At 36.0% G+C, this 10,671-nt stretch overlaps 1 long non-coding RNA gene across 1 annotated transcript; it reads right to left on the bottom strand.

Moving 5' to 3' along the window:
- Positions 1-5,848: 5,848 nt before the first annotated feature.
- Positions 5,849-10,459, bottom strand: LOC146729511 (uncharacterized). The gene is made up of 3 exons (XR_014928103.1): positions 10,376-10,459; positions 8,480-8,557; positions 5,849-7,667 (listed from the first exon to the last, which is right to left on the bottom strand). It is a non-coding gene; the product is annotated as an uncharacterized LOC146729511 (long non-coding RNA).
- Positions 10,460-10,671: the final 212 nt, after the last annotated feature.

Here is a 10,671-nt window from a genome sequence, read left to right as displayed (position 1 = left end):
CGAAAAAATGCCAAATGCAAAGTTGTTCTCGAAACTTGATGCTCGATCAGGTTATTGGCAAATCGCTCTCGATGAACAAAGCTCCAAACTTTGCACTTTCGACACACCGTGGGGGCGTTATAGGTTCACCAGGCTACATTTTGGCATCAACACAAGTGGTGACATATTTAACCAAGTCATGCAAGATATATTGGGTTACCTAGAAGGCGTAGAGATGATAGTTGACGATATTTGTGTTCACGGCAGTGATAGGCGCAATCATGACCAGAATTTGGAGAATGTTTTGAAGCGTGCACGTGAAGTTGGCCTCAAGCTAAACCCGCAGAAAACAAAGATCGGTCTCAACTAAGTTGAATACGTAGGACACATACTATCAGCAGAAGGTCTCAAGCCTAGCCCAGAGAGAATCAAAGCCATTGTTACCATGCCAACTCCTACTTGCAAGGAAGACATACGCAGATTTGTAGCCATGATAAGTTATCATTCTATCAACGGTAACGCAGCCATTGCGAGAATTACTTGAAGACAAAGTTGAATGGCACTGGCAAGACGGACAAATCAATGCGTTCGACAAACTTAAATCGCTCGTCACACAAGCACCAATCCTCAAGTTCTATGACGTAAACAAACCTGTTACTATTCAGACAGACGCTAGCAAATATGGTCTCGGTGTAGCCTTACTACAGGATGGACACCCCATAGTGTTTGGATCTAAAGCACTCGATGACACTCAACGCATGTATGCCGTCATTGAGAAAGAGTTGCTTGCCATTTGTTTTGGCTGTGCTAAATTTCACAACTACATCTATGGCAAACAAGTTAGAAACCGACCATAAGCCATTATTAGCTATTATGGCAAAGTCTATTCACAAGCTATCCGCAAGATTGCAACGTATGAGAATGCGACTTCAGTGTTATGATCTTAGCCTCGTACATCGTCAAGGAAATGAAATGTTCTCAGCAGATACGTTGTCTCGTGATTTCATTAGAGACAATTCAACTGCAGATTTGTTTGATGACACAATAGAGGTAAACTTTGTACAGTTCAGTTGCAAGATGCAACCGCAGCAGACCCAGCATTACAACTGGTATTGTCAAATCAAAGCAATTAGCCCGTGATATCATATTTTGGCCAGGTATTAGTAGCCAAATAGAAGATATGATGTCGCGTTGTGCCACATGTCAGAGCTCTCGCAAATTGCCACCAGCTGAACCAATGATACCGCATGACATTCCAGGCATTCCATGGGCCAAAGTTGCATCTGATTTATTCGTATACAAGGGAAGAAATTATTTGTTATCCGTTGATTATTATTCAAAATTTCCAGACATGTATTTGCTCCCCAATACATGTAGTCAATCAGTAATCTCTGCAACAAAGTCAATGTTTGCACGTTTTGGAATACCGAAAGAAGTTGTTACTGACAACGGTCCTCAATTCTCATCGCATGAGTATGCAGATTTTGCAAAACAATGGGGATTTTGTCACACAACCTCAAGTCCAGGTTATGCGCAAGCTAATAGAACGCTCAGTTCAGACCGTGAAAGAGATGATAAAGAAACTTCCGAAACACACCAGCAGACACAGTAAATAAATCGCCAACACAACTACTGCAAAGTCGTAGACTGGCATCAAAACTGAAGAGTTGCTCAAACCAGAAGCCGTTGAAAATGCACACGCAAAGCTCAGACAACGCCAGATGACTCAGAAATACTATTACGATATGCGTGCAAGTACAACTAAACATTCATTCCAGGAGATAATGTGAGAATCCGTACATTGAAGGGAGAATGGAAGTACGGTACAATCCAGAATAAATGTCAAAATATACCACGCAGTTACATAATAGAAACTCCTGAGGGCAAATTATTCAGACGTAACCGTCGCCATGCTACTCGACGTGATCAGAATATGTGCATCGATATTGACTCTAGTGACAATCATATGAGTGGTCAAAGCAAACCTTATATTCATATTGAGAATTCTTTTAGCACAAATAAGAATGACAATTTTCATGACATAAAACAGCCCGATAACTATGATAATTCAGAGTTGAAACCTACCGCTAACACAACGAAAACTAAACAAGTTTTCACTAGATCGGGTAGACTCAACAAACCACCTCGTAAGCTAGATTTGTAGAAATGACACCAGTTGATTTGAGTTGTGTTGTTCGATATTTGATGCCGTAAAGATTTTGGATATGATTACAGTTTTGTATGTTGTTACTTAAATAGTGTTTATAGTTTTCGTTACTTAATAATGTTTTGTGAAACAATTTGATAACTATGTTGCCATTAATGTGAGAAAAGTGCACACTAAGAACTGAATGGTCATTATTTTTCTAAACATGTACTACTACTGTAATGAAAAAAAACAAGCTCAGAAGGGAACGTGTAATGTATGTATTCATGCTTGTACCGATGCTCATTTGTTAATATATATTACGTCATTGATAAGTCTTGAATAAATATTATCAGTCTTCAACATGGCGTCTTAGTAGTAACGACCAGTGAATTTTACAAATAGAACACGCGACTCATCGACTTAATGACGCCCTAATTTATGGGGGAATTCTTCATTACAATCAAACAAACGGATGAATTTCGTTACTTGAACACATTTCAGACCTGGGTGTCTTTCGATTACCGTGACTACTGGCTTTGGTACCTTTAATTAATATTGCTACATTATGTAAAAGTTGCTCTGAATAGATAATTTGTTAACTTGCAGCGACTACATCGATTATATCAGGTAATATCGCAACTTATCATGTTCCTCCCGATTACGAATTATGGTCGGGCTTAGCGGGTTTCTCTGGTGATAAATGAAACACCAGAGAAACATTGAATTTATTTTCAATGGTCCCTAGGAGGTATATACTACGTCCTTTATAGACTGGATACGTCTCTTGTGGCTCTCGGCCCTCGCAAGCTCAGGTGTTTCCGCCGCGCGATCCAAGGCCACAAAGGCCGTATCCAGTCTATATAGAATATAATAGCACATTTACTATTTCACTCTCTACCGAAAACGACAATAACGGTGATATCGAGGCGTTAATAATCTAATTGGTGTACCCAGACGTTATTGTGTACACTAAACAGTTCATATAACAAAGAATTGCTAAGAGATCGGAACTCCTCTATGTTAGTCATTGATAATTGCTTATTTAACATTTTTCACTGAAAATATAATGTACATATTTTAAATTTTTAAAAAATAATAAAAATAAAATCATAATGTTCAAAACTGTGATATCATAAAATAGAAGATAACCCCCTCAAAAATGTGTTTACTATGAAGAATGATACATTTCGCAAACTTCATGAATATTTGGTAACCGATTTCGGCACGATAATTCCATGCAGACGGTCTTCCCATATGCTCATAGGTCACATTATTATATGCAGAACGGTAAAACCCCGTATGAAAACACATTTGTGTGATAGCAAAACAACTTAGATATCGATGTATCGTTTTCGTTTATGTATCTGTTAGTCCTTGTTCCCACTTGCTCATCGGGTACACCGATATTTGCACAGACGTTTGTGTTTGTATGCCTTGCAATTTACCTCTGTCCAGATTCATGTATGTACATAATTACTCTCGGTGAGTTTTCAACCAATAACCTACCGTGTACCCTAAACTATACATACTTAGTCACATGTGAATATTGAGTCACTTGCTTTATCTCGTTAACCATAATTTCAACATTTGAACTGAAAGCTACAGTGAGTGAAGCAGGGGATAACAAGGCTCAGATGAAAAATCATTTCGAGTTTCCATACTGTAACTTATATTTCATGTACCAATTTGTGAATCTGATGACATTTGAAACATTAATTTGACTGATTACAAAAAAACGAAATTATCGTGATTTTTTATTGATAAGGTAACCCTCATGTAGTACAATATTTGCTAACATCAAGTAAATCTCTGGGGCCATGAGAATGTGTCTACAAAAGATGGTAGTTTAATTAGGATAAGTGGTTCTACTACAAACTGTAGGATTGCAAATTTTATTACAAGTCTGTTATTTATTTTTTCCAATGTAGTAAACTCTCAAATTACAAAAATCTTTCAAATACAGACGCTAATGGAATGCGTTACAGCCATAACATTACCAGTAACTGGCAGTGACCCCTACTGATCTGTCTACTGTGTACTGACGCAATTGCTCGGCGTCAGCTATGTAATTATCTATACACTGAATATTGCATGAATGCAAAAAACATTTTCTAACGGTACATAATCGATATACAATAAATCATACTTTGTACTAGGCCTTTTGCATAAATGAACATCAATTACCAACAGTTTACCCCCATGCAATGTTATGCCTGGAGCAATCAATGTACGATTTTGCAGACGCATTGGTAACGGTAGTAGTTGGGGTCAATAATCCGTGATCTTTACAGTTTGGGATAAACGAGTTGAGATTGGGTGCTCTAATAATGGCGTTCCCCGCATATACTAGTATACAATTTACAAAATGCAACTCCCCAACATACTGAGATGGTGTATTTCGGGATTGTCAGTCATGATGTAACAAAGTTGTATATTATATGCTGGCAAGGACCAATCAGATTATTTGGAATATATTACACTGTATGGAAATGTGTTTGATTACTGTGAACTGCCTTGAATAAATTCAGCATGTTTCGACGCGTTAGGGGTGTATGAATGGTTGGCCATTATATTGCAACAGTCACATCCTAACGATATCATTTTTTAGTATTTGTAGTCCCATGGAATCCGCTGGAGCAACATGAAATAATTACCTTCTGGAGGTAGACACGTTACCCTCGCATCTCAGCCTCGAATAGCTGCCTAATTTGAGGCTACCGGTGCCGTGGGTTGTTGTGAACATGTTATGTACGTATGGATACAAGTTCAGACTCGTGTTCAATTTGATGCAATGTAAGGTGAATTCAAATGTAGTTTTTTGTTCGTGTTTATATGTACATTGAATTAGGTATTTTTTGTCAAGCATTGGAAACCAAAATAGTGTCATGAATTTGTTTTTGCGTATCTGTTGACCGACTTAATTAGTTGATTATTAGCTGAATTGCTGTGTTATGTCTGTCATCGTTTAGGCCTATTTGAAGTTTTGGACGGAACTTGGCTCAGTGATTTGGAACTAATTACGAGATATCCGTCGCGATTCTGACAGTTGGTATCCATAGTTATTAATGTAGTGAACGATTAATCAAAAGATATGACGTATTCAGTACTTAGTGTGATTGGCTTTATGATTGAAGGTTACGCCCTAGAGTCTTTTTACTGCTTTGTAATTGGTTAGAGTTGTGAAAATGAATAAAGAGAGTTTGAGTTGGTCTTGGGGAGCACAGCACGATAGAGTCAGAAGAGAGAGTGCAGTCCTGGAGAGTCGAGAGTCCAGTCCAGGGGCGAGCCTTGAGGCAGTCCAGTCTTGGGCGAGTCTTGGTTCAGCCTTGTGAGAGTCTTGGGGACTTTTCCCCAGGGCGCTGTGTCTTATAGAGTGCTCCAAAAGATCGACTAAGACGAGAGTTGAAACGTATTTCGTTGTGTGTGTCTTATTTGACTGTAAAGCTAAAGTGACTTTCCCGATCCCGTACCTCAAGGGGACGAGATAGAGAGACGAGACGAGATTCCCCCCTGACAAGTGTGGAGAACCCTGTGGAGAAGAATTTCCCCCTGATAATAGAACAAGTAAAACTCGGCGAATCTCCAACCCGATAATATACGACTTCATCAACTCAACTACTGAGCTAATACACAATTGATAAACCTGATTTAAATATTAGATTAAATAACAAATCAAGAACAGCAGATCAGGATATAAAAAAAACAAAGCAGACTATTCAATTGATGTATAGAAATGTTTTATATGGAGCTGGTACACACATAATAATATAAAGACATTACACGAAATAAAATTGTTTTTTTGAAGCGGAAACTTGAATTATTTTCGCTCAAATCGTTAACATATAAGTATGATTCAAGGTGTACCATACATTCTACGTACAATACCCTAAGACTAGCATGATGTCCCGCGAAAAGGAAATTACAAAAAGTCCAGTACACACAAATACTGAACACAATCTTTAAACAAAAACAGTTCTCATTTGAATTGGCAACGCCGGGTTTATGTTTTACACACTTTGTTATTCTGGTTTCATATCTGTGTTCTGCTCGTCACTGACATGTGTGTGTTCCGTTTCCAGTAGTATGGAAAGAACGCTTCGTACAGACATAACGAAGGCAGAATAAGACATCACATAGAATTCAGCTGTAACGTGATTATTGGTAATTAAGCAAATAAATAGAGTAATAGTTTACTCAAAAGGTTCACTTAACAAATTACACATGGTAATTTCCAAATAACTTAACTGTAGAATGTCTTTTCAAAGCAGACTCGTGGACAACCATAAACGCGACGTACAGATGTAATAGTCCTTGCTGACCTGGCTAAGACTTCTCATTTTTTTCATTTCTAGTCAATTTCCTGTCTATTCTGCAATATTCGTACACAAAATTTGAATATAATTTACATAGCTTAATACGTTTCATATTGGGAGAAATATTTTCACAGTTCATTTCATAATGAGAGTATTTATGCAAGGTATAGTAGAAAATTTCTGTTCTGAATAAAAGAAATATTTTAAAATATGCTTTGAAGTTGTCGAATACGTCTGCCTAATTTACTGAACAATAGGAAATCGTAAAACTTCGTAAAAGTGTAAAACATCATATTGAATATTGTTTATCGGTATAGATATGACACAACATGCCCTATATGTCAGTTTTTCACAATTTAATCTATAATGAATCCCCCAGTTTAAAATACAATCTTTCGATAATAATAATAATAAATAAACGTCTAATAAATAAATAAATAAACATTCTGCGTGAATAGTTGGTTCATATATATATATATATATACATTTGTTATGGCATATTGCCATGTGCTCCATCATTTGATATAACAAGTATTACATTGCAAACAATGGCAGCTTTATGTCAGTTTAATTTTGAAACATGCTTCAATCTGCTAAAGCAAAAAAGTACAAATATGTACAGGGATAAATATATGTTCGCCATGACAGTACATTCAGAGCAAATATGTAAGTAAATAAGGTTGAACAGCTACTCTATTATAAGCATCTAAAGCATGTGTAACTGCCATCCCAGTAGTAAAAGTAGAACTGAAATATAAATTCAAACGATCAAGGAGAAAACGAACTTAGTTCACATTTATTGGGACTGTCCACATCGTTCAAAAAGCTTTGTCAATTGTTATTTAAATGAAAAAGTAAACAAAAATCAAATATCTGTTTCTCTATTTTGTAATCTAGGAAGGTAAGCAGGTTTACACAGATTACAGATTATTATATTACCAACTTCTTGTTACAAACCGAAATTTATAAATATGCGATTAAATTATAATGCCTCCAACTGCTTGTATAATGTCCGTTTAAACACATCTAAGAATATTGCGAAGTGAATTCTCAGTGTCTGTGCCCAGTACCTCCCCACACGCTTGCCTCGACACAAATCTGAGATTTCATTCACTGCTGTTGCTTCGTGATATTGGTTCACCCATGTATATGGCTTGTTGCTCGTCTTTGCATGGTCTAGTACACGTGTACTGCTGCTCCCTTTGTGATCTAGACAAAGCGTCACCCTAGAGTGAAAATCGATCTAGTTAATTAGGTTATTGATTTCAATCTGTTGACCCATCACAAAGAGACAATTCCCATGCAGTATGTGGAATGTACGAAATAATCGGTTTACAATCCGACCGTCGTGGACTAATTGCTTTTTGCTTGTAACATATAATGTATTGGTTTTTATATTTACAATACTAAAATTAGCAATTCTTTTTACTTTACATAAATAGTTTCGTCTGTTTTTATAATTAAATACTAAAACGTATATACACGATGGATTACATATTAAATTTATGTTATTTAGGTTAAATGCGATTCCATCCAAGATTATTTCAAGGGTAATTTAGTAGGTAATTCTGACCATGATATACATGCATTTATTTGTGTGTAGAAATTAATTCTGCGTCTCAGAGATTCGAGTTGTGCATCTGGTCATAGTGAGTACACACTAGTTCAAGCTGCTCTGTTTGAAAAGTTACAGCAAGTGACGAGGCATTTAGTCGATTATAAAATCACGGGGCTTCATTAAAATAACATGGAATTGAACGAAGATAATGCGAATACCGCAAGACGAGTCGATAATCATTTAATCGAATCGCATATTCTAGCGTATCGGATTAATTCACATGGCAACTGTCAACATTGTAACACCCGTTAAGCCTGCACTAGGGCATTGTTAGGACTGCTCCAGGGAGTCTTTGTAAGCATAATAAAGGTGACATTTCTAATAAATATACTGGTTCATAACATCACATCTTATCAATATAATTATATATTATTTAATAACAGAAACTAAAATCCACTTTCATTGAATGCATGCCCTCACCTCCTGTACATGCCTGTCATTTCCTCTTCCAGTTTTTAGATCTTGATAATGCGAAAATACACAGAGAAATCCATACACCTTCAAATACGAAACAAATTACCAAATGTAAAACAATTTATTGTTTTAGGGAACATACACATGATAACTAGTTGATATACATTAGTCTGCAGGACGTATATTTATGATTTGGAATTATGGATTTCTGACACAAAAAAAAAAAAAATTCAAATGTTATGATTATGTAACATTATATTGCATTCTTCAATTATTTGGTTGGTTGGTTCGTAATTTTAGTTTAATTTTACATAAGAATGCTCTAGAATAAATCAGTTTTTGTGCCATACGTCATCTTGTTTCATTAGTTAGTTGTATTTTTACGGAATATCAATACTATATATATACTAGTACTTTAGATATTTGTGCATTTGATAATAAATTAGTTGTTTATACGAGGCAAAATACGAAGATTGTATTTTGGCATTTTTTAACTATAGTGACTTTATTGGGAAGTCATCAAATTATATCACCGATAAATAGGATAAAATACACTCTGATATGCGTTATATAAGCTATTTTGAGTTATAGCTACAAGATTGCAACCATCGCATCTCAGGCGAGTCAATAACAATACGATATATTGGTTTTGACCAGCGCGAAAAGATCCAATCCGACGGTTTACGGAAACTTCGGCAATTTAGGCAAATATTAAACGAAAATATATTATATATTCCTAAATAACAGCTTTCTGAAAACACATATATATTATTATACATCTATATTGAGTGGCGTAGAATACCTTAACTGCCATTGAATTATTGCACACGTTTATAATTGGTTTATACGCAAAGGATAATAGACGTTATCGCATTGTCTTAAACAGATTAGTGTGCACTGTTCTGTATTATTTTTATTCTGATTCAATATATAAAAGAACTGGTAGAGACAATAACATGCAGCTAATGTTACATTAAATTATTCAGTACACGTTATTACCTCCATTGGAGTCGTAATGGAGCACTACGCCACTGTATGTAATACTGAAACAATTATTATAAATCTTACAAAAGAACCCCCTGGGCTGTTACATCTGTTACCGTAACGCCATAAGTTACAGCATGCCGTAATTTTGCGGTATTTTACGGGGTATTTTCATCCTACCATATTAGGAAATGCGAATTTCAAATATGGAATGATTATTCGCGTAAGCGTCCTCTCATAATAAAAACAAAAATGATGGCTGCCACCAGGGTTTGACTGGACTTCACACAAAGAAGTTCGCTGATTCTGTTCTAATTTTTTTGGATTTCGGCATTCCCATGATGTATCCTTAGTAGGAAAAGATGTATAATAATAAGATGATTACGAAGATACCTCAAAGTATGCACTCAGACAGTACGCTGTCGCATCGACCTCCGCTGCGCGTCGGTCGATACTGCCGCTGTACTGTCTTCGGGCATACTTTGAGGTATCTTCGTAATAACCTTATAGTATGTGTTTTCACCCGAAAAATATACAAACACTTACTCACGGATGAATTTTACAAAATACAAACTATATGAAATGTGGATGAAATTCAATAACCATGGGTGTGAGATTTAGACTGATATGGAGAATTTTAAAACAGACGTACGTTTGGATTACCATACGTGGTTCTGTCACGTGAGTAAAGGGTCAACATTTACAGCTTCAAAACTGAACAATAAAGAACAGCTATAGTTGTTGACTTTAACGATATTATACCTTCTACGTGATTTTGACGCCATATTAGCATTTTGTCGCTTGAGGAAGTGACATATTGAAAAGATTATTAGATCTAATATTATTTTTATAAAAAAAAAACATGGAGTAATTTATTCATGGTTATATAAAATATACAGTGTTAGGATGAATACTCACATTGAGACAAGCGCTGACGACCCATAAGGCTAAACTGGCCAGTGTGAAAACAGTGAAACCCTGGGTAAAGAAACAGACATACATAAGTCAGATTACGCCGCTGTACATATGCATACTTGTCGAACTGAATGTGTGTGTGTTTCCTGTTCTGAATGATTTTATTCAGACACTTCTGTGACGTTTACTACTTTTATTAATTTTTCAAGGAGTACAAATTAAATGATCTGAGAAACACTTTTACTTATTAGAAAACACACATACTTGGAATTTATTTGAACACGTATCGTGTGTACACA

This window comes from Saccoglossus kowalevskii, chromosome 21 (assembly GCF_978046115.1).
Source record: "Saccoglossus kowalevskii chromosome 21, keSacKowa6.1, whole genome shotgun sequence".
Taxonomy (NCBI): Eukaryota; Metazoa; Hemichordata; class Enteropneusta; family Harrimaniidae; genus Saccoglossus; species Saccoglossus kowalevskii.
Note: the sequence above shows the minus strand (reverse complement) of the source record. Positions and strands in the feature narration are given on the sequence as shown.